This window comes from Lepisma saccharinum, chromosome 15 (genome assembly GCF_977018435.1).
Source record: "Lepisma saccharinum chromosome 15, izLepSacc3.1, whole genome shotgun sequence".
Classification (NCBI taxonomy): domain Eukaryota; kingdom Metazoa; phylum Arthropoda; class Insecta; order Zygentoma; family Lepismatidae; genus Lepisma; species Lepisma saccharinum.
In genome coordinates this window covers 77271960-77297524 of record NC_139243.1, presented here as the reverse complement: position 1 = coordinate 77297524, position 25565 = coordinate 77271960, and the positions used below count along the sequence as shown (strand labels likewise).

At 38.6% G+C, this 25565-nt stretch overlaps 1 long non-coding RNA gene across 1 annotated transcript in view; it reads left to right on the top strand.

The window, feature by feature from the left end:
• The window catches only part of LOC145999514 (uncharacterized), a 95114-nt gene that overhangs the window by 26149 nt on the left and 43400 nt on the right, over window positions 1-25565 (top strand). The gene's annotated exons all lie outside the window — the stretch shown is intronic.

Here is a 25565-nt window from a genome sequence, read left to right as displayed (position 1 = left end):
AATGATTGTGGCATTGAACTGAGTGTGCAGAACCAACAGCAAAGGAAAGGTAAGGTTGAATTATTGCTTAATGTGTATGCATTTAGTGGCAAGGTAGTATTTTTCAGAGATTATTCCCTTACCATGTATGTATATACTTGCATCCAACGTATACATAAAATTTATCTACGGATATACAAGTATACAGTATTTTGTTGTGTTAAGTATGTCATTTATTTATCCTAGCAATGTATGTGAGCATGAGTGTTGCTTTCCAAACAGTACAGACAAAAGTTGTTATTTTTTAATTAACGGGTGTGACTTCTGAAGATCAATCCCTTTCATGTTATATTGTACACTCAAGGACACTTCTGGGTTGTAACAGCACCATTGACTTTCAATTTAATCATTACAATTCAGCAGTGTATGTGACTGTACATATATCCAGTCCCAATTGGCTTCTAAGCATCAAGTGGAAGTCTCAAAAAAGACTTATTGGAAACTATGAATGTACATTAAAAGTTGCGGCTTTTTTGTATGATTTAGAAATCGATACATAATATTCCTTGCAAGCTTCATGTCATTTATGGATGGCTTGTTCTTCTACATGAATACCTTGGTGAGCGTGCCGCATCTAGTTTCCTCTAAGATTTTTAAGCTTTGTCAAAATTTAATGCTGAATTGAATGGTATTCTTTTTATAAAGAGACAATTAATCACATTAAAATCTGAACGCATTAAATGAAGAAACACTGTTTTCCCTGTGATGTCGTATATTATACAATGCAAGAGTTAACATTGCATTTCTCTACTTTGATACATTTGCTATCTGAGAAGAAATTACAATGAAGTTATGATTGCTCTATCTTATTCTGAATTCATATTGGATAAGATAGAAAAGATCTGACTGATTCTTCAAGGTTAAAGGTAAGCATTATTATACTACACGAAGATCATTTACCTCAAACTCACCCTATGGGAGGAAAAACACACTCTATACTAGGGTGAGAAAAACTCACCGTATGGGAGGAAAAACACACTCTATACTAGGGTGAGAAAACTCACCCTATTGGAGGAAAAACACACTCTATACTAGGGTGAGAAAACTCACCCTTATGGGAGGAAAAACACACTCTATACTAGGGTGAGAAAACTCACCCTTATGGGAGGAAAAACACACTCTATACTAGGGTGAGAAAACTCACCCTTATGGGAGGAAAAACACACTCTATACTAGGGTGAGAAAACTCACCCTTATGGGAGGAAAAACACACTCTATACTAGGGTGAGAAAACTCACCCTTATGGGAGGAAAAACACACTCTATACTAGGGTGAGAAAACTCACCCTTATGGGAGGAAAAACACACTCTATACTAGGGTGAGAAAACTCACCCTTATGGGAGGAAAAACACACTCTATACTAGGGTGAGAAAACTCACCCTTATGGGAGGAAAAACACACTCTATACTAGGGTGAGAAAACTCACCCAATGGGAGGAAAAACACACTCTATACTAGGGTGAGAAAACTCACCCTATGGGAGGAAAAACACACTCTATACTAGGGTGAGAAAACTCACCCTATGGGAGGAAAAACACACTCTATACTAGGGTGAGAAAACTCACCCTTATGGGAGGAAAAACACACTCTATACTAGGGTGAGAAAAACTCACCCCAATATGGGGTGTGGAAACTCACCTTTTGGGGACGTCTATTTGTGACAAGCCAAACTCACCCCACAAGGTGAGTTTCCACACCTTTATTTTTTTCAGTGTAGGCCTCGTTCACATCTCGGGAGAGCCGTAAATCCGACATCATCACGGGTGTTCCTGCTGGTGTGTATTGACGTCATTATCGTGGTATTAACTTTATGGACCTGTAATCAAGATACCCCGGCGGAAATTGGAATTTCAAGTAGATATAGTACCTATTAGCCTCTTAATAGTAGACTTATTGTTTGCATTCTTATGAAGTCTGTTTAAGCATATTATTGAAGGATTCTTTTATACGATAAGATATATTTTTGCTTCTTTGAATGTTGGAATATATCCATATCATTAATTTTCGTTATGCTTAGTCGTGGCTTTCTGGAGAGGAGACATTTGCCCCAATGCCCCCCCACAAAATCAACCAATGAATGGGTGTGTATAACAGTCGTTTTGTTTCTCTCCACAGAATTCAACTCCCAGTTCGTCTTCTACCTGTAGTGTCAATTGATCTTCAGGAGACTGAGCCATAGCAGGGGCTCTCCCGTGTCTCCTTTCTTGCTGCGTTAAGAGGTGAGTGCAAATTACTTGCATGCCGACGTATCTACAATGTAAGATAGATTGTTGAATCCATGCAGGATCTGAAATGTTTAATTCAGATGGTTAAAAATAACGTTCAAGTAATGATTACTTGGAAATCAAAATCAAAGAAATTTTAACTAACTGCAAAAATGAAAGTATCAGAGATTTATATAAAGGTGTAAATGAATTCAGAAAAAGTTTCAACCTACAGTAATCTTAATAATAGATGAAAACGTTGATATTTTTTGGCTGATCCAAGCTATACGTGGTGTGATTGGAAAGTTTTAAGACTGGGCGTGTAATTTCAAAATGGTAGATCCTACAGGCTATTGTGACGGATCTCCTTCAAAGTAGTCCTTTTCTGACTGAACACACAGACTCCAACGGTGTTTCCACTTTTCGAAGCAGTCCTGGAAATTTTATATTTGGTAAGGGTGTTAAGAATCCTCTCCGTATTTTTCTGCATGTCTTGAATTGAGTCAAATCAGTTCCCTTTCAGCGAAAATTTCAAATTAGGAAACAGGTAGAAGTCGGCAGCGGATATATCAGGGGAATAGGGAGGTTGCAGAAGCACCGGAGTTTGGAATTTGACCAAAAATACTGTGATCGAGAACGCACGATGAACCGGTGTGTTGTCGTGGTGGAGGACCAAATTCTTGTCGTGCCAGATTGCAGGCCTTCTATCCCGCACATTTTTTTCTCAAACGCTCAAGAACACTTTTATAGTATTCCTGGTTGACTGTCTGCCCCCTAGGGGCAAATTCATGATGCACGATACCCGTAGAATAAAAAAATACACAAACATTGTCTTCACATCCGACCGACTTTGTCGAGCTTTTTTCGGTCGTGGCGAACTTGGACCCTTCCACTGCGATGATTGTGCCTTTGTTTCTGGATTATACCCATAAACCAATGATTTGTCGCCTGTAATTACACTATTTAACAAATCTGGGTCAGTTTCGGCCCGATTAATCAGTTCTTGCGACACTTTAAGTCGGGTGTTGTTTCTTTTGGTCTGACAAAAATTTCGGAATGAATTTCGCGGACACTCGACGCATGTTCAAATCTTCAGATAAAATTAACTTAACCGCGTAGAAACTTAAATTCAGTTGATCAGCCATCTCCCTAATTGTAAGTCTACGGTCAGAGCGCACTAAATCGCGAACTTTCACAAGGTTTTCGTTGGTTTTTGAAGTGGAAGGCTGACCGGACCGGGGGTCATCTTCGACTGATTCGCGGCCATCTTGGAATCTGTTGATCAAGATAAAAACATTTGACCGGCTCAGACATTTATTCCCAAAAGCTGTCTTTAACAGTTCATAGGTATTCGAAGCTGATTTCCCGGTTTTAAAACAAAATTTGACACAAACGCGTTCTTCCGTTTATTCATCCATTTTGGGACATCAATAATCCGCCGAGAACCGACAACACGTCTTCACTCAGCAGGATTCCACTCTCTACTGAACAAAGATATCGCGATGATCTTTTCAGGACGTTTCAAGGACAAAACAAGCTTCCCCGTCCAACCCCGCGGGGAAACCTAGCCCACCTTATAGAGCAGTGGCGCCACCTTCTTTAAAACTTTCCAATCACACCACGTATTTTAAACAGATGGAAGAACTACTTTGATGACCCTTTAAATGTTCACGTAGGAGATAAATCAGAAGTGAATGAAGTACACACATCAGAACTTCTAATTCCAGAACCTAACTTGACTGAAGTTAAACATGCTACTAAAAGGCTAAAGAATAGCAAAGCACCTGGCATTGATTTAATACCAGCTGAGTTAATTAAATATGGTGGGAATTTTGTTGTTAATTTATCAACTTCATAAATTAATTTGTTTAATATTGAATTAAGAGGAAATTCCTCAACAGTGGAAAGATTTTATCATTGTTGGGAGGACGTCGATCTACAATCCTTCCAAGCGCGCCAAATGTCTACGTCTAGCCACGAGGCAATACGGTAAAGGTTATTATTAAATGATTCTACTTTATATTTTCATGATTCTTAGTTATGGCATTTTAGAGAGGGGTCATTTGCCACGGTGTCCCCTGCTAAGTCAACCAATAAATGTCGTTTTTCTCTTCTGTACAGAATTCAACCCCCTGTTCATCTTCTTCTGCAATAAACCTGGCACAGAATCAGTGGAAGCAAGTGCTCTTCTGGAGACTGTGCAATAGACGAGATATTCATGGGTCTTCTTTCCTGCCGCGTTAAGAGGTGAGTGAAAAATACTTCAATACTGACGTATCTACAACGTTAGGTGGTAGAGCAGCCCAAGGCTGAATCTCGCTCTGTAGTAAATAAAAAGACTTTTCAATTCAATTCAATTCAATTCAACGTAGAAACAAAAGCTTGCTCAAAGGCATGTAGGATCTGAAATGTTAAAATCAGATGGTTAAAAATTGTTAAAGTAATCATATTCCTATTTTTTTCTATTTTAAATCCTTCATCCAACCTCACAATTTGTGGATAAGAGTTCTCGAATAACTCTATCATGCAGAGTTGGAAAAAATATTCTTGGATCATTGTTTGTTGTTTTGCATGACACCCATGAATATTGTACATTCATGAGTAAAAACGCGCTTGCGTAATTCAATAATTTTAATGAAGACTGCACTGCTATATATGTATGTTTTAACTGTCTTCTAACATTAATGAATTTCAATCAACCCAAAAACATAGGTATGTTTAGGTGTCATTTCCTACATTTTACAGGTAGATGCAACATGGCACAATTTCAGTATCTACATCCATGTTCGCATAATACGAGAATGAATGCAAGACATACTGAAGGAAAGTGATTTAAATATGAGCGGAAATACATATGAAAATGTAAAAAGTTCTCAAGGAATTTTAACAATGTTTATCCCCTCTGCCCCTAAAGCTTATACATAAACCATGGGTTGTAGTTTGTCATAAAAGAACCTCCTCTAATATTCCATAGCATAATGAACAGAAAAACGCTTATTACTGTACTCTATCGAAATTCCACAACAGGCTATAATATGAATGAATAGCTATTGATTATTTCGTAGTTATAGACGGTTTATGACTATATTGGAACAAATGTAAATAACATTTTATCAATTCAAAAAGATAAATAAATTTTATTAATTTCAGTAAAAAAAAATATTCTAATGAAGCCGAATTTCCTGCAATCCGCTCCAGAGTCATGTGTTCGAGATGGCCGCCACCCCTATTCCATTTCTACACAAAATATCGAATAAAGCAAAACTACACACGAAATATAAATAGAAAACCTTAATCATCGAGGTTTCTGGGTTTGAATCCTGGCCTCGGCATGAACATTTCATCAATTTCATCAAACAATCATCAGACCTTGTTGTGAGGAAAGATCCAAACACGCAGACCAATTACAGAAAACAAACACAATATGCTGATTTACGCAGTGTAATGATTATAAAAACTACAACTAACATTACACATAGACGCAGAAATGCGACGCATAATAAGAAAAATGCCACCAGAAAAACACGCCGATGCAATTTGTCCCGGTCTGGACACTGGTGTTCCTTATGAGTTTCCCTTCATCAATGTTATTATATCGTTACTCATTCTTATCTTCGCCAATAGCCAAAAGCGAATTAGGAATTAATATAAACCAAAACAAAATTTTCGGGTCAAAAATATTGAATTTTGTTTGAGTCTACTTTATGCACAGAAAGGCTATTCGGGACTCGGCCTACAGTTTAAACTGGGATCAGAACCACTATGTGCCTCCACGTGGTGTCGAACCCAGGACCCCTTGATTACAAGGCGACGACCCTACCAATGCACCATCGGGGAGGGTCCCTCCCAAAATAATATAAATGTATGGCCAATATTTATGCACATGTCGCTTGCGTCTGTTAAAAAAAAATGGTTAGCTAGTGTTGCCAGGTAAGGTGATATACCCCCCCTTTTTTTTAGCCACATAACCTCCAGTCTCAAACCAATCAAATGTTGCACATGATCCATATTGGACGCAAATGACGGATGAACAAGGCGTCAGTGATCAGACGTCTAATTATGACCTGTTGACGATTTTATATTAGTGTTCATGTTATATGTATTATTGTATATGACGTTTCATAGTTTAAAAAAAGGAAATGTAACTTTCATTAATTTCTAGATTTTGGATCCCATAACAATTGCAACACTGTGTAATATGGCTCTACACAAATTTTACGACCAAAACTCTGCAAAGCAAACTGCAGTTTAGTTTTAAACAGTTGGATGTTCACCTTCACATCACTACATCTTGTGATCAATGTTGGAATTACACAAGGTAAGGGCAGTTCTTTAATTCTCTTAGTTTCAAGTAGACTAGAGCAAAACCACAAGATTCCGCACTGGAATAAAAGATGCAACGTTTGAAGTTGAACACGGGATTTCAAAGAGCTGTTACAGTAGTCTCATTATTTTAAAATTCAGCGAAAGAAGAAAACTTTCTGACTCGACCATCAAATCTTGTTTATAAAACGATGTTGTTTTATTGTAATTGGGGCCATATTCATTTCTTTCCAAACTGCAAATCCCTTGTAGAGACAAAATAACCGAAAGGTTATTTGTAATAATACAATATTCTGATTCATTAAAATATATTTTCAAAATTAATCCTCAAACCTTTTGTATCTAACGACGTGATTAAACACCATTGGCTTTATCACCAATATAATAGTAACACAATTACAACATATATAATAGATTGTCAAAGATGTATTGCAAACGATAAGGATCGAAACAAATTCAGTGTATATAGTGGTACGTGTACAAAATTCTCCCCCGCTAAAAAGTAGAGTTTGACAATCAGATAGTAGCACAACAGAAATATATGTACTGTGAGTCACCTAACTTTTCCAACTGAAATATTTGTTGAACAACAATGAATATTGAAAACCTACTTTCATACAGACATAAAGTTATGAGGAAATATGATTTTGTAGAGAAAATTATTTTCACTTTGCAAATTTCTTGCTCGCCTCATTTGGTATATATTTTTTTTATAAGCCATACGTATTGCTTAAGAACAGATGTTGTTTGTTCAGTTTCTACGGTATGGTCGATGCGATGTGATACACAAGGAACCGAATGATGAAATGTAATAATATGTTTGATTGATTATTTTGTTTATTTTAATTCGCTTTTCTAACACTTTTACCTAATCGGGAAGATGAGATAAGTGATGATATGAGAAAATTGATTAGCCCAGTAAAGGATAATTGTCTGAACAAATTAGGGAAAAGATGAATTTCAGTGTATCGTTAGACCATCATAAGAGATTTCATCTACAAAAAGTCCCCACCCCTCCCCCTGAGCTTCCCCCCTAAACCTCCTCAACTTTCAATATGCAGTTTTTCAGGAATACACAAGGTAATACCAGTGGACATATTGGGACGTTATTTGTTCCACTTCCAGTGCCCATTACTCTGTAAATTTGGCCCTCTTCATGATCTTAATATTTCCAATGGTTTTTGAGCTCGTAGCTGCAGCCGTGTGTTCCTCTCATTAACTTACTTATCCTCTCTAACTCTCATTGGTCTAACCTTCTCGAGTCCTACTTGTGCGGAGGGCTTGTTTTCGATTATTTGCTCCAGATTTTCCCGCGACAGAGTGTGGTATACCTAGTCCTCTTTGAAAATATTCTTCATCTCATGTACACATACACACGCACGCTATTTAGAAGGGTCTATGATATTCTACAACTAATGTTCAAAATTTAGTTATTTTTCGTCAGTAGCCTGCCTTCGTGGCAAACTGGTTAGCACATCGCGCTACCACGCCAGAGGTTCAGGGTTCAAATCCCGGCCTGGGCATATCGTCCCTCATCCCCATCTTTGTGATATGCCATAAGTGGCAGAAAAGCAAAGTAAAATAAACCAAATCAATCAATCAATTTTTCGTTAGTAAACAACACTGGAGAATTCTGGCAGGAACGTCTATTGCAGTGCTCGTATACCGCAGTGCAGTTACATCCTTATCTGCGGCAACCACAAAAATCTCCACAAGCTGCCCTCAATGCAAGCACATGAAGTTGGAAGAAGAAAGTCGTTCTTAGCAACAGATTGTTGTCATTGGTTTCAAATCTTTGCCAACTATTTTCCAATCCAAGTCAGTATGTTTTTGTTTCCAAACCATGATTCGACTTGTAAGTGAACCCTGAAAATATGTTGATGAGCTGCTGCGATAACTTATCCAAGTCAGAATTAACTTTATAATATGATTTGCTTGTTTGAATTATGAAGCTGAAGTAACGAGTTTCATATAGATTTTTGTTTTTACTCAATCCAAACAAGAAAGGGATAAACTTGTTTCCATTTTAAATAAATTCATCTTGAGATCATCTTCATTGGCTGAAGATGGCTGCCTCGTCTTTTACATCAGATGATAACAGGTTCTGCCGCCTTTGCCTATCCCAACCCCTTCACCAAAAAAATTAGAATCCCTGTAATGGCACGTAGAAGTAGATATCTCCTATCATCACCGTAAAGTTGAATGAGTTTTGGGATATTTAAAGCGGACTTCGGGACCAGTACAGCTACCAGGACCAGCAAATCTACTTCTGATCCAACTGCAAGAACTACTCCTAAAACAGACTTCTGAGCAACATCATTACCTAGCCTTCATTTCTTGGATGCATTAGCCTGGTTGTTCTTTCAAGCCTCTTAGTCATAAAGAAAGTAGTGACGACACAATTGATGATGTTTCTGAAGGAGTCCTGAAGCAGTGATCGAATTGAGGACGAATGGGATGGGATGGCATCCCCCCAACTAGTAAGATTTTCGCTAAGCATCCCTCTAGCTAACTCCTCGCCATAACATCGCCCCAGATAACATTTTCCACTTCAAGCGCTGACCTGAAAATCTCTATGATCATTGATTGTTATAATCATAAGTCCTGTTTTTTTTTTGTTTATTTGCATATGACAACAAGTGGATCGTACTATCGTACACTGGAAATCTAAAGAAACGCCCTCCATTACGGGTATGCCACCCGGAATTTTATATCATCTTGTTTCGCCAGAAAGAGCAGCTCGCGAGAAGCGTAGTGTTTCCAACTCTTGAATCTTGCCACAGATTCACGCGACCGGGTGGAGATCTTGCTCTCTTCTTGATTTGATTTCAACGGACAACAAGTTTATTTTGAGAATGTCTCTGGTAATAATAACAAGTGTTATTAATATTTATGCTCGAGTTTTTTATTATTCTTTTACCACTTCCGAACGAATATTTGAAGAATGGAGGTATCACGGATTTCGTTATCGCTCGGATACTTGACACCTCCCATGAGAGAGTCCTGCAGACGAAAATATAGCATTATGACTAATTCTGTTATCTATTTCAGAAAAAAAGCCCTTTCTGATAGCCTAAAGTCGCCTTGTAATCAAGCAGTCCTAGATACAATTCCCACTGGTGGCCCACCACTCTAGATCATAAGTTCCGTTTCCATTAATGCATCTGTGCATAAATTGAAATCAAAAATTTTCTTAAAAATTTACGTGTGCTCGGAACAACCCTTGAAAGGCAAAAGTAAAATGACGTGGAAGTTGTGATTGGTTTTTACATCACTCGCGCTAATGCGGATCCCCGAACTCCATTTCTGCAGTTATTCTTATCGAGATATTTTCCTCGTTGTTCCTGCCACCATAGGTAAGTCCAAAGAGAGGATTCTGACCCCCATAACCACCCCCTCCCCGTTTAGTGTGTTTATGCCTGTCACGCTTGTCTTTTCCCACTGTATCCTATTTGCCCCATTACACATTTTTTTTTTCATTTTTCAATAACACTTTCGGCACTTTTTCTTCAGAGTTATTCTTTTTGTTTTTAAATTTTTGGCGACATCTGTTTTGGAGAAAGTTCCACGAAGTTTGTTTTAAGTGTAAATGCATTTGGATATACAAACAACAAATATGAGCTTCCGTCCGGAATCGAACCAGCGCTCCTTTAATTATGTTTATATTTCAATTCGTATTAGTTCTTTTCCCGCTTTTTTTCATTTGCATTGTTCGAGCTGTGATAACTTTCTCTCTTAATCTGGTTATTCGAATACTTTTATACTTTTTTTTCCTTTTCTCGATTTTCCCTTCGCACTCATTACAGATTTCGGTATCGCGCTTTTCCATATTTTATGTAATTTAATTCTCTTGTGTATAATTCCTTTGACTATTTTTAATTTGCCCTTATTCCGAATCAATAAAAGATGTTAGGAAATGTTTCCCGTGTAAATCTTATTGTATGGTGGTGTAAAATTGATGCCAGATTTTTCTTGCGATAAGGATTTTGAAAGTGCAAGGGTCTCATTTATTAACCATTGTGGGAAGGGGGGCGGAGGTGTGATAGAAACCTTCCAGACGGAATATGCTTGAAACGAAAAGTAGGTACAGCATTTGAGTGATTGACTCACAATTTCGCCATTGAAGGTTTGGGTTGTATTTGGGTTATACGTATTGTGTTTTGGTGCGCCAGGAAAAAGCAATCCCAAAGGTTCGCACTGAACAGAAAATTGTGTGCTTTCCCTCTCTCTCTCTTCCAACTCCGTCCCTATCTCTCACCCCACGTCCCCACTATTTAGGTAAACTGTTGTTAGAAACATATTTTCCGAAGAATATCCACATTGAAAATAATATTCCCCAATTGTTTTGATAGGGCATTTCTATTGCTCTGAACAAATTATCTCCGTAAGAGGACTAGGGCCTCCCCAATGGCGCAGTGGTAGAGTCGTCACCTTTTAATCAAGGGGTCCCGGGTTCGATACCAGGTGGAGGCACATAGTGGTTAGGAACCCACTGTAAACTGTAGGTCCAGTCCCAATTAGCCTTTCTGTGCACAAAGTGGACTTAAAAATCAACAATTCAATTCAATTCAATTGAATCATCTTATCAATATTTTTAAATCTGCATGCACCTGCTTAATTTAATAGATTATACATTTATATTCATTGCGGGCAGAAATGTGTGAGAAAACAATGCATTTTTTTAGGGAATGCATGAGTCGATAATAATGTATATTTTAAGGTGGGTATACTCTTTTATATTGCATTGATTCAATAGTATCCTTATTTCCTAAAGCAAGCGTGAGTTCCTTTGCACACACCACGCAGGCCCTGCTTGACGTAAATCTCAGATGCAGTAACTTCACGACTGCCTTTTGCCACCACGCTTTGGCTTTAATTCGAGCCCCGGTGGGTGCTTCGTTCGAGATCCTGCAGCAGTTTTACTCGTATCTATGCCTTGAGCATGTCACTTGCAACGGAACCAATAAAATGAAACTTTCTGCACCGGAATGGGCGTAAAACTCTACATGCACCAATGATAAGGTGTTTTCAAGAGGCATCTGCCACGTGCACCATGTCCCTTAGGTCCTAATGTTCCTTTACGATATCATTTCATCATGCCTTACACTTTGGAATTTACAAGAGAGAAGATAGTCCGCATGTTCTTGTGCGGCGGATCTGGTGCACTACAGATTGCTACGACCCTTGGTGTGGACGATTCATGCGTCAGACGTTGGATTCGGTGTTACGAGGAAGAAGGGGACCAAGGAATGAAGTCAAGACCCAACAAAGGCCGGCCGAGGAAGACAACCAGGGAAGAAGATGCAGGCATCATTGAGATGAGCGAGGGCAATCCCTTCATGTCTGCAACGAAGATTCGCCGAGAGTTGAAACTGGAGTGCCATGCTGCAACAGTTCGGCACCGTCGAACGGCAAAGAAAGAAGCAATGATGCATTTCCATCACGAAGCACGGATCAGTTTTGCTTTACAATATTTACCAGCTCCTCAAGAATTTTGCCAGAACGTAATTTTGAGCGACGAGAAAGTATTTTCTTCTGACGAAAATGGTCAGGTTTATGTTTGGAGGAGCAACAACACTCGCTACGGCCCCGAGAACATTTCTACCCATGCTTGGAGTGGCAGGATATCCGTGGCGATGGATCAGTTCGTCTGGAGTAGATGGATTGGTGGAAGTGTCCTCGAGAATGAATTCGCAGGAATACGTCGCACTGCTGGAAAACACATGCTTCCCAGGGTGCGAGAGAGACACCTTGAAAATGAGATTCCGCACGTGACTTTCGATCAAGACAACAGCAGCGTCCATACATCGAAAGCGACCACCACCTGGTTTAATCAGCACACAGGAATTTCGAGAGTAGATTGGCCAGCGAAGTCTCCCAATCGAAAACATTTGGGCGTTGATGGTGAGAGAGTGGAAACCTAGACAGCTGAGAACAATGGAAGCTCTACTGGCTCACGTGTTTGATGTTTGGGAGAGTTTAAGGAGAAGACCAAACATCTGCTCGTGGAATCCTTGCCTCGTCGACTAGATGCAGTGCTTGAATCCAACGGCGGGTGAACACGTATTGAAACCCCGCACGGTTTAACCGATGTCCTTTGCTACATCCCAGAACAAAACTAATTACACACATCTCCACATGCAACTTATGTTTCCAATTGTTTCTTATTGATACCTTGGTGCTCATGGTTACTTTATCACAAACCTGCACCATTTTATTATATTCTATAACATTAATATTCACATTATTGACAGATTTGATTCACATGAAATTCAAATGCGCAGCACACATGCACCCATTCCTAATATTTAACTATTAGTTACATTACACCTCTCACGTTGTCACAGTTCTAAATCACATGTAAGAGTTAGTCTACAGTACACCAGTGGATTCCCAAGAAGAGTTGAGAGAGAGAATTGAGATATAAGAGACAGATTGCCAACGCGAGTGACTGTGTCTGAAGTACGCAGCAGGCAGCGTGCTTGTATACGTAACCGGGGGAGGCAATTTTAACAGGATTTGTAGTTTTTGTAACAGTTAATTCTGAAAACCTGGAATCATGAGAATGGTAAATAACATTATTATTTCACTCATTTTCGTTCCTTTATTTCTCACAACCGACAACTTCTTTTCACTTTACAAAGAGGTCTACAACGCGCCTTCTCCGCTTTTTATTCAGACTTTTCCCCCAACCCGTGTGCCAGTTGACAACATTTCTATCTTTTTGGAGAGCTTATGAAACGAGGAAGTTTTTTTCCGTAATTTTTACGCTAAGTGTGTTACCACTTTTTTAAGTAATCCTCTTCGATTTAAACGATAATTTCCAAATTTCTTCATGACGTTTGCGCCAATGACTGTTTCTTTTTGTGGGTATGGGAATTATGGGCATAATTTTTTTCCCCAGTAGTCACTCATTTGTCAGCTGTTAGCAACATGTCGATTAAGTGCCCAGGGTGTAGTAGTTTTTTCACAATTATTATTTTTTTGGTCGCAAGTCGGAATATTTCACGAAAATCTACAAACTGCAATAACTCGATACCCATTGATTTCCGACCCCCAGTGCATAGGGTCAATTTTTTTGCAAATGTGCTCTAGTATTACCCCTTTCCAGGAATAGGTCGAATTACCAATCACCCTATATAATAATTGTCAGTCATTAAGTTCAACGTCCTATGCGCGTGTGTTGTGATGGGTTACCGTGTTCCAATTTTGTTTTAATTCCATTTCATGCTCAGAAAGGCTACCCGAAGTGGGCCTACAGTTGAAAGTGGGTTCCGAACCACTGGACAGTTGTGTCTCCACCAGGAATTGAACCTGGGACTCCGTGATTATAGGGGGTTAACACGTTCATGGCTTTACAGTTTCGTGAATTCAAGGAAGCCAAGGTGAGAAAAATGTGAAGAAATGTCTTCTACACGGAACTAACTATGTGTGTGTGTGCATGTAAAACTTTCTAGCACATCCATTTTCCTACCTTCATTTTATCATCATTACGTTGGATTTTGCACCAGTGATGTTTCACTACGTTCTAGGTCACGTCTCTTGAGTCGTAAAGTATTGTCTGTAATTCAGTTTTAGTATAGTTTGTAGCCTCTCGCTCAAGAATTTTTAAGGTGGGAGAAGGGAGGTGGGGCTCAACATCCGGAAAAGATAGTGCGAGTTCAATTGAGAATACGAAAATGGAGCGGAATGATTATATTGCTACAATATCTTCAGGAAAGTAAAGCGTAAAATTGAATTCTGCCCCTGAGTGAGTCCATGATATTTTTTATGTTTGAAGGTAATATATTAAACATGACTATCAGCATAACCGAACGCATATAATGAGATGATTTATTAGTGTTACCAGGCTAAAGGTGTGGAGTGCGGCCTGTTGCCTCTTTCATTACGGAATTCGACATGTAAAAATTGATCAGCTCTTATTGCGAGTAACCATTATAGACTTAGACCAAATTCTGGCGTTTATATTAAAATTCACTTCCTCAACAAATCCTTTCTCGATTGACTAGATTTTAAGCGGAGCGTCATTCAGTTGTCTGTGAGTGTTATTTTTGCAGAACCAACAGCAGCTCGCTCGCACCCAAAGTGCCCTGCCCACTCGACGAGACGCGTTGTCTGTGCAGTGCAGAACAGTGACAGTGTTGCCTCTCTATTCGATCTTTGAATTAATCATTTGCCTGCCACTACACACACATTTCAGACAATTCTTCCCATACAACAAATGGAAAAGCAATCAGGCAACTGTTAAATGGCTCTTTTCTAGATTTTGTATTAACACTTTACACCGTCAAGATATGTTAACTTGGTTCTGTTTCGTATTCCCACAATTTGGCTTTTGTGCAGTAGGGGTTTATATTGCAAGCTAAAACAGAAATGTAGGCAGGTATTTTAACATTTTAATTTTCATCCGTTTCATGATTGTATGAAAGAATAAGGTGGAAAAATTCACTACTTGAGACAATATCACTAATAATAACACTGTCCAACAAAATTGAAGTTTTTGTCTGTTAAAAGATAAGTTGTGGGTGATTCTAATTGAATTTAATGTGCTGATTTCAAATCTAATTACAGAATTTTTCCATCACCCATGAAATTTGAGTAACAGGGTACATGCAAAATATCAGGTACATACAAATCTTATATAGCTTTATAGTGACACGATGCAATATTATTTACAATGGCATATCAAGAATGACTTCTAACTTGATTTTCGGCTGTACTTTGCCTGAGGAACATCACTTTTAGTGTCCAGCAATAATCTGCCAACATATTTGGAGTCCATTTTCCCTGGTAGCGCCTTTCCATTTCACCAATTTCCTGGTGGAAACGTTCTCCATGTTCCTCGCTCATTGTCCCAAGGTTTTGCGGGAAGAAATCGAGGTGGGAGTCTAAAAAGTGTATCTTCAGAGACATATTACACTCCAGAGCATGATAGTTCTGAATCAAATTACTGACAAGTTCTCTGTAATTTTCTGACTTGTAGTTTCGGAGGAAATTTATGCTTACTTCCTTCAAAGATTGCCAAGCAGCCAATTCCAGCTCATTTAGGCTCTTTTCAAAACCATTATCTTTCATTAGTTTCCTGATTTGAGGGCCAACAAATATTCCCTCTTTTAGTTTCGCCTCAGTAATTCGCGGAAACTTCTCTTTGAGGAACATAAATCCACTACCCTCACGGTCCATTCCTTTTACAAAATTCTTCATCAGACCAACCTTTATGTGGAGAGGAGGCAGTAAGATTTTGTCTGGACTTACAAGTGGTGGATGAACAACATTCTCCTGTCCTGCGATGAGTGACTCTCTCTTCGGCCAGTTCTTTTTAACATAATGATTTTTTTCTATCTCTGCTGTCCTATTTACACAGGAAACAGCAAAATTTGGTGTAACGTAGTTGCAATCCTAAGAGTATAGCAATAACTTTTAAATCTCCACATATCTGCCAAGAGTATTTACAGTACTGGATATTTGATAACAGTTTCATGTTTTCATAACTTTCCTGCATGTCCCAGGAATATGCTACGAGAATGCTTGAATATTTATTTCCATTGTACAGTACAACTCCTTTCAAACTTGTTTTCCAAGAGTCTAAAAAACAAACTCCATTCTTCACTTTTATGGACAATATCTAGTCACTCTAATAGACCATCGATGTTACAACAGAAAACAAGGTCCTAATCTTCAGCATACATATCTACAAAGTATTTTTGGCGTTGCCTGAAAAAGTAACTCTAGTGTCACTCTCCAATAAATGCCATCCTTTTAATCGCGATGCAAGCAGTTCTGCTTTACACTTACTTAACTCTAGATCTCAAACTAAATCGTTAAGATCCTCTTCAGTTATTAAATGAGGTTCAGTTGAAACACTCCCCACAAAATCAGGATCATTATGCAATTCACTACATTCATGCAGAATATTGCCTACCAATCAGCTTATTATGGACTGCATGCTGCAATAATAATGCAGAATTATATTTTTATTGTTACAAAAAAATGGTGGGTGATTGACAATTTCTGACTTCATTTTCGGAATCAGCAGGTGGCAATACATAAAGAACCGTTGAAATTTTACTTTTAACAAAACCATTGTTGGACAGTGTAATTGGCCGCAGCTGTGCCCGAGCGTGGTAAGCCGTCGGCTTTTGATCTTGCTGCCGAAATTCGCGGGTTCGAGTTCCGGCCTGGTTATGATTGTTTATGAGTGTTCCTTCATGAATTTTATAATACACTAATCCTCATCGTTGCGATTAGCCAAAAGTAAAGTAAAAAATAGAAAGATAATAATAATAGTAATGATAATAATATGAATCTAGCCCCCCATTGTTCCTTTATGACTATCCATTTATCAATTTCATCGAGTCATCATTCATCCTTATTATTGTAATTAGCCTATAAATGGTAGACAAGCTGCGCAAAATAAGATTTAAAATAATAACAGAATTTTCGCCGCAGAAGGAAAAAAATGCTCCAGAAAACATGCAATACAGGAAAAGAGTGTCCTGTAATGTGATTCTGTAAACCAAATGTAACTCACGAATGAAGAACTTTACGTGAAGGTCTCGTCTTCTACGAAGCAATACAGGCTTGGATGGCGCACTGGTAGCGTCGTCGCCTTGTAATCAAAGGGTCACGGTGTAGGCACAAAGTGGTTCGGATCCCACTTTAAACTGTAGGTCCAGTCCCGATTAGTCATACTGTGCATTGTGGACTTAAAACACCAAATCAACAACCAACCAACCAATACAGGGTTGGAAACACTACGGTTATAGGTTTGGAAACACTACTCCTCTCGGAAACTACTCTACCAGGCGAAACTAGATGGTATAGAATTCCGGGTTGCATAACCGTAAGGGAGGGCGTTTCTTTCGATTTCCTGTGTACATGACATTCACGAGACTTTCTCTGTACATGTACCGTTCTACGTTGTCCTCGATACGGCGTAGGGGGCACATTCAAGTGGAACTCGGGGGTGTACCGTTTGCCTTTGCTGTATCGTACTCACTCCTCACAATTCGTTTCAAAGAGTTGCTCTCATAGGTCCACAGCCCGTTGTTCCACTGGCTCTATGTTCACGTCAGGTGCTTCTTCGCCCATTGCGGTCTGGCCTTCCTGTTCTTGAGGGAGAACAATTAATTTTTCACCGACATCCGAACTGTCTTCCCCTTTTCCAGCCGCCTATTCATTATCCACCGACGGTGGCTTTGCTCACCACCCTCCCGCGTAATGTCCCTGGATGACAGACGGGAATTGGCTGAGGTAGTATGCAGAATGCTCCGATTGCCATACGCAGGCGCCTGGGCTTGGTCATGTCTACAACGCCTCCCCGCACCTTGGACCACTGTAGAACTCTGCAGATGGCCGATTTTGAGATACCAATCAGCTTCGAAGAATGGCGCACGATCATTCAGTCGGTGATCATCTCCTTGCCACGCAGGGTACAAGTTCTGATCTATGCTAAGGGCTTTGATACCAAGTGCTAGATATCCATGAATAGTTTGGTGACTGTTACTCAAAGCATTCATGTATTACGATGATAAGAATAAAAGTGTAATGTATTAGACAAGTTGAAAAAATTGAATAAAAATATTTCATAATTATTTTGCAAATATAGTGAGTGGATTTTTGTTGTTTATCTGAACAGTATGTGCATCAACATTGCATGTCATGTCGGAGCTTATGTGAAAAGTTGGTTGTTTTGTCTTCCTCCGAAGCATCCCAAATTTCAATTTTTGTTAAAAAAAAGATAAAAATAACTTTTCAGAATTGCTTCTCTTGAGGGGATGTATTACTATTCATCATTTAAAAAAGTATAGTCAATTTCAAGGCTACCACATTTATTGTTATTATTACTCTCATGATAATTATTAGTATTATTAATTGCAATATATTTAGTGTGATCGCTACAAAGCTCTCCATTATGCATAACAAATTTTATTCTTCTTCTGAAATTCACTATTGCTTTATAGTTTCGGGATATAGATCGGAATTTCCAAATTAGATCTGATTTCAGTTACTTCAGAACCAAAATTGCTTCCTCAGAAATTTGAAGGGAAAATAATCTTAGATCCTATAAGCTCATATCATTTTGACCCAACGCAACTACAAAGTTTTGTAGCATCAACTTGCATAAATCTTCTTAGGAAGTGTCGACTAGATACCACAGTATTGTATTTACCATATTTTTTTGCATATTTTTAAATATTTGGGAACTAGACACCACATTAATGTATTCGCAGAATTTAGCGAATGGAATTGTCATTCAAATTAAATTATAGAAATAAGTGGCACACTAGTTGTCGGTGTGCATTTACAAAGTACTGATTCACCTATACTCTGTTCCGGGAATCTGTGGAGCAACGCCGTGCATTACGATAGCGTTCATTGGTGAAGCCCTCTCATGTTACTACTTGCGCAGAACACATATTCTTCGTTTGGTTGCTGGGACAGAGAATAGGTGAGCTGAATGAGTAATGAAGCGTGAAACGCAATGTATTGCAGAGATACACACAACCTACAATCCTGCATTAGCGGACGATCTGCTAGCCATTTATATACTCTGTCCGAGCTATCCCTGAGGAAAGCGAAGGAAAACAAGTCTTTGCGTAAGTAGTGACGCGAGACGGCTCCACCAATGAACACGTGAGATAAATCGAGACTGCATGGAGTTGGTGGAAGCGACTGCAGTTACCAGCCTTCGTGCAGCATGAACTGTTTTGTTCCGACCACTAGATTGCTCCGGCATGACGATGTGAGTGGCCTTGTTCCAGAGATACTTGGGACAAGGTATAGTAAATGAATCTGACCGTATGGCTTTTGGATGAGTCCGTAAGGTTTAAAATATGCAGTGATGCCAAAACTTCAACCTCCTCACCATACAAAGCGTGCCTCCATAACGGAAATAGTGACGTAGGTAACCGCAGAAGGAAATCCATTTATTGACTGCTTGCACGTTGGTGTCTCATATCAAGGAGCTGTTAAAATCAATGGACTTTCATCACTGTGGTTCCGCATTGTAATCGATGGTTGTTAGGGTAAACAGAGTCCTTTGTTTGGCTTAGAGCTGCGATCAATTACGCAGTGAACCTTTTGAATGTTTTGGTATCATTGCTCATAATTTGGTCAGTTCAGGTAATACGCCATCTCGGGAATATCCAGAGCAAAGCCTGCGCATAACGATGAAGAAGGGGAGGTAGCGAGTGGGCGTTGTTGCAAAGGCTGATTAGCGCAGTCACTTTTCCTCTTCCAGGCAATCCCGTTCCCTCTCACGAGTTCATTGCTCAAAGCTTCTCGAGTCACTACTTACGCAGAGACTTTGCTTTCTTTCCCTTGCTCCAGAGATTCCCGCGACGGAGTGTACCTGCAGATATCCACCCTTTCAGTATAGCTAGTGATAGTTCAAGTGTAATTAACTGACGAAAAATAATGCTCTTGTGATAAAGCAGAAGCAGTTTAAATTTCAGTTCAATCTATATTTAGGAAATAATTTCAGTCCTTTCTTGAGATTGAACTTAAACAAAAATGACATAGGTAAATTTGTATTAATTCATTAAAGATAACTGAATACTTTAAATATTTTATTTCCAGAAGTATAGGAGTTAATAATAAGCGTTGACTTTAAGGGGCGCAAGGCACCTTTGTGCCCCCCCAACATTTCTCAAGAAATATATCCATTTGCATAAGAATGAAATTATTGTTGCCCCCAATATTTACATGAAGTTTGCGCGTCTGAGCTTAAGGATTCAGCGTTTGAGTTCCCATGTAGCGGAATGGTGAGGACTCTTACATTTGGTGCGACTGGTTCCTGGTTCGATTACCGATGGGTGATACAGACTTTCTCTGTTGGGGAGCTCTTGGAAAACAAGAGAAATGGATTCTGCTCTCGAGTTTTAAGTCCACTTTATGCACAGACAGGCTAATCGGCACTGCAGCTATTTAAACTGAGGTCCGAAATACTGTGTGTCTCCACCGGGTGTCGTACGTACCTGCGACCCTTGATTACAAAACGACGAGAATTACGGTTTCGATGGCCAGACAAAAGCGGCAACTTTGGTGACTTTCATAGCTACAGAAAGAAGTAGTTTTCCACTGGCTAATCGCAACGGTTAGGGTGAATGACGATTAAAATAATTGCTGAAGGAAAACTGGCAAAGGAACAGCCATACCCAGTTCAGGACTCTCGTTGTAGATATCTCATTGTCACTGGTTTGCTTATCATATTTAATTCTGGCACTCCACTGAAACGTGTGTTACTTTCACACATAAAATTTAAGGTTGCGGACATGAGGTTTAAAATATTCATACAGCAATGATTTCATAGAAATACGAAGTGTTTCGCGGGGTCTGCTAACAAATGAAAAAAAAAAGGCTTGAGTATGATGATGGCATAGCCTGAATGCATAACAAGCACTAACAAAAATTTATTACTGCGTGATTGTTTTAAACTGTAGAAACTTTTCTTCATCGGTTTCTGTTAATCATATAGGCTACAGGTACTAATGATTTTGTCGGAGATTCATGAGAATTATGTGCGTTCACAAATGTTTAAGCTTTTATGCAAATAGAAACAATAATAATTTCCAGATTAGTTCATTTCGTTATTTACATGCAGTAGGACAACTTTTCCTTTTCGTGAAATCTCGCTAGTATGACTGTTGATATTATTTTCGCGTACTGAATCCAATTTTGGAGATAATTTCGCACCCTGCATCCATTCAAATGTCCAAATTCTTTCTATAATTTTTTCGTAGTTTTGAAAACGGACAATGTACACTTCTCCATATGTTACTTCACCGCCCTGAACGTTTTCTAAGTCGAGAAATCGTTAATTTGGCAACATAGCTCTTGAGAACGAGCAGAGAGTAGCCAACTTTACTGCATGTCCCTTTACTATGCGAGAAACCCTGTGGTGAAAGATTTACATTCTTTTTAATGATATGAAGTCAGAAAATATAATTACTCAACGTATTAATAGAGAACAATATGAAAAACTCAAGTATGAGGAATAAGTTACGAGAATACTTGCGATTCGGCATGTTAAAATAGGAATCAGAGAAACTGTTGTGAAGTTGGAAACACTGCACTCGCTCGTGATACACCTGGAGGAAATCGTTGTCACGTTTGAACACAAAAGGACATAATTACGAAGAGTTCATGCAAATAAAAATAACACCACCTTGCAAAGTACTGTGCAATGAGGGAAAATTAAAGAATCTCGCAATTTGCAGCGAAAATGTGTTCGTCGCATAGAAAAGTGGTAGCTTGAGCAATCATCATCACGTTTCAAAAGATTTGCTTCAAGCGATGTTGTAGAGTACTGATAAAGAACTGGTTTCACAAATATCTTTTTCCAAAGAATTAAGGGTGGCGGGTTCAAATCCAAAGCTCTCCAATTTTTTCGTTGGTCTTTTTTTTTTTTTGTAAGTATGGCATCAAGTACATTGAGCATAGAGTTTAGTAATTAATTTTAATAATTTTGTTTCACAATGTCCGTAAAAAATAATTGGATTTTGAAATCCACGAATGTTTTCAGCAGCTAAATGTATTTGTTTCTTCTTTCTGCCGCTAACTTTAATCAATTTGGACCGTGAAATGCCTTAATTGTTGTCGTATTCCAGCAGATAGTATTTGCTGAAACAAGTTATGTGCTGACTATGGTTCGTCATTTCTGAGCCTACAAAACAATGATAAACCGAATATCAGCTCGTTTACCTTCAGGTAGAACCAGTCGGCCTTATTTTGGCTTTTAAGTCATATTCAGTAGTTTTTGCATTTTATGGCTTATTTTTCTCCTTCCTAGTGGTTTCGTGAATTTTAAATGCATCTGTTTGCATAAGTTGTAGATTTAAATTTCCTGACATGGTCCTTTTAGCAAGTTCGTCATTAAACGATTGATTCATTGATTGATTTAGTTTATTTTACTTCGCGTTTTGTGCCTCTTGGCTAATTTGCGAAGATGAGGATGAGTGATGAAATTATGAAATTGATGAATGGACATTCACAAACAACCATACCCGACCGGGATTCGAACCCGGGACCCTTGGCGTCGCAGCGCGATGTGCTAACCACTTTTTTTTTATAAGTTTTATTTCACTATTCTGTTTACATCTATGGATTTTTTTTCCTACATGTATACATACAATTACATTACATCCAGATATTTACCAAAATATTGTGACAATCGGACATTTTGTTTATTTGATTGTTTCCATCTAGATCTTTTAAGATACATTGTATATAGGGTGATATTTGGTTCAAACTTTTTGCTATATATATAATATACTGTATGTGCTATTAGCCACACAATGGCATTTTGTTTCTTCACAGGGAAATATTTGAAGTCTGGTAATATACAAATTTTTGCTTGAAAGCATTGTGGCGATATACGACATATTTTGGCAAGGCACATAAGGAGAAAGGCCCAAATTTCTGAAATTCCTTTACATGTAGTGAGGCGATGTTCATTTGTATCCACCTCTCCGCATTGTCTACACTCATTTGTTGGTAGTCTTTTTATTTCATTTTGTCGAACATTTGTTGGAACTAGATCATGCACCAGGGTATACCACAAACTTCGTATGTCCGTGTCAAGGAAAGGCTTGTGGAGATTTTGCCATACATTTGACCAAATAACATTAGGAATTTTTTTCTCTATTCGACTCTGCTGCAAAATAAGTTGTCGTTGAAAATGTTCATACAAATATTTTGACAGAGTATTTTCCTTCAAGTCCATGGGAAACTCCACATAACTCCATTCTTGTACAAAATTTCGTACATACATAGGGCTCTTTGTTAGTCGAGACAAGTTGGGTGGATTTTGCGGTGGAAACGTATCGGTAAATATACGCAACCACATTGATGTAATCGACCGTTCAATTAAGTACAATTTATAATTTCTAGCTAAAAATAGGGACTTACATTTATTTTCAATATTCCATAATTCTAGACCACCTGTCATTTGTGTTTGGCACATGATCGGGAATGGTACCCGAAAAAAATGTCCGTACCACATGAACCATCCCACAGCAGACTTTATTTGTCGGAGATATTGCTGTGTGATTGGCAACACTTGAGCGACATAATTTAATTTACTAAAAATAAAAGTGTGTAGGAACCAAACACGCTGAATTAAATTGAGTTGTCTTCCTCTCATTTGATAACACTGTAACCTGATTTCGCTTACAATTTTCGTCCAGTTTAGATCCAGCATTCTGGATTCATTAGTATGAAAAGTAATGCCCAATATTTTGAGTTCGTTTACATATTTTATCCCTATGTCCAGATTGTCTTGCTTCCAGGTGCCAACAGGTAAAGCCTTTGATTTTGTCATGTTAACTTCCGCTCCACTGGCAGAACAATACAAACACATTGCATTCAGTAAATTTTGGAGCTGGGTCGTTGTTGTTACACAAGCTGATAAATCGTCTGCGAATGTAAACACTTGCGTTTCAAGGAAAGCACTCGCTGCGGGTGGGGCTCGGCACTGAATATATCGAAGTAGCGGGTCCAAGGTCAAAGCGAAGAGAAGCATACTCAAGGGGCACCCCTGGCGAATGGATCTCGTCACGTGTATTGCAGGAGTCTCGAATCCATTGATAAGAAGACGGGAGGTTGCCTTTCTATAGAAACTTTGCAAAACAGATATAAAGGCTTCACTGAAGTGATAGGCTCGAAGTACTTCAAACAAATATTGGTGAATTACAAGATCAAATGCTTTTGTGAAATCAAAGGATAGTATACAAGCTGCGGTTTGTTGCATTTCATAATAATACATTATATCACGTATACCCGCCACCGTAGAAAATATATTTTGAGTTTTACTGACACATGTTTGCCGTGAACTGAGTAAGGAAGATAATATAGGTTTCAGTCTATTAGCCAAAACTTTGGCCATAATCTTATAATCACAGTTTAACAAAGTAATGGGCCTAAAGTCAGTCACTGCACTCGGACGCGTTTTTTTGGCAATCAGTACAATTATACCTTCATTTTGAAGCACGCATTCGTTTCGAAATGCATCTTGTATTATCTTGACCAATTCATGTTTCATAACATCAAAAAAACGTATATAAAATTGGTAGCCTATGCCATCGTTGCCAGGAGTGCGCTTAACGTTACAAGTACGCAGTGCTTCATACATCTCATCGACAGTGACGTCACTGTCTAACAAAGTTCTGTCTTCGTCCGTCAAAAAATTATTTACCGATGTGAGCAATTGTTGTACAGCCAATTGATCTACTTCTTTACCAGTATACAAATTATTATAATACGTGTAAAACGCCTGTGATATACCTTGTTGAGTTCTATGTGTATCTCCGCCGGAATCGACAATATTGTTTATCAAAAGAGCTCGCTTTTGTTTTTGTGTGTGAACATAATGAAATAAAGAGGTTCGTTCATCTTGCAAGGATGACGCATGAGTAGTTCTTATCTTTATACCCTCCAAGTGATGCCGTTGCAACGTAAGGATTTGTGCTTTGTATTTTTGTATCTGTGGATAATGTTCGGTGACATCAGGTCGCATACATAACTCATGTAAACATTTGTAATAGAAGTTCAACATTAAGTTCCGGTCACGTGCACTCTCTTTCCCTAGCCATTGAAAATAGGATTTAATTCGAGGTTTTACGTATTTTACCCACCACGTATTGTAATCGGTATAGTGTTTTTGTTGCCGGCACCAATACTTCCATTTTCTTCAAACATATCATTAACATTAGGCTGTTGAAGTAGGGCAGAGTTCATTTTCATAGAACGGACCCCAAACTAATTTAGATTCTTGTAGATTAATACTCATTCTGATTGCTATATGATCTGAAAAAGGTACCGGCAAAGCATCTATTGTCGTCACATATTTTATAGTATGACCAAGTGTATAGAATCTGTCCAATCTAGAACCTGCTTTGTTATTGAAATAGGTAAACACTATGTCCTTTCGTTTTTCGGTCCAGATGTCCTTCAGCTGTAAATCGCTGATTAAGGTCGTTAATGCTAAACTATTTTGAAA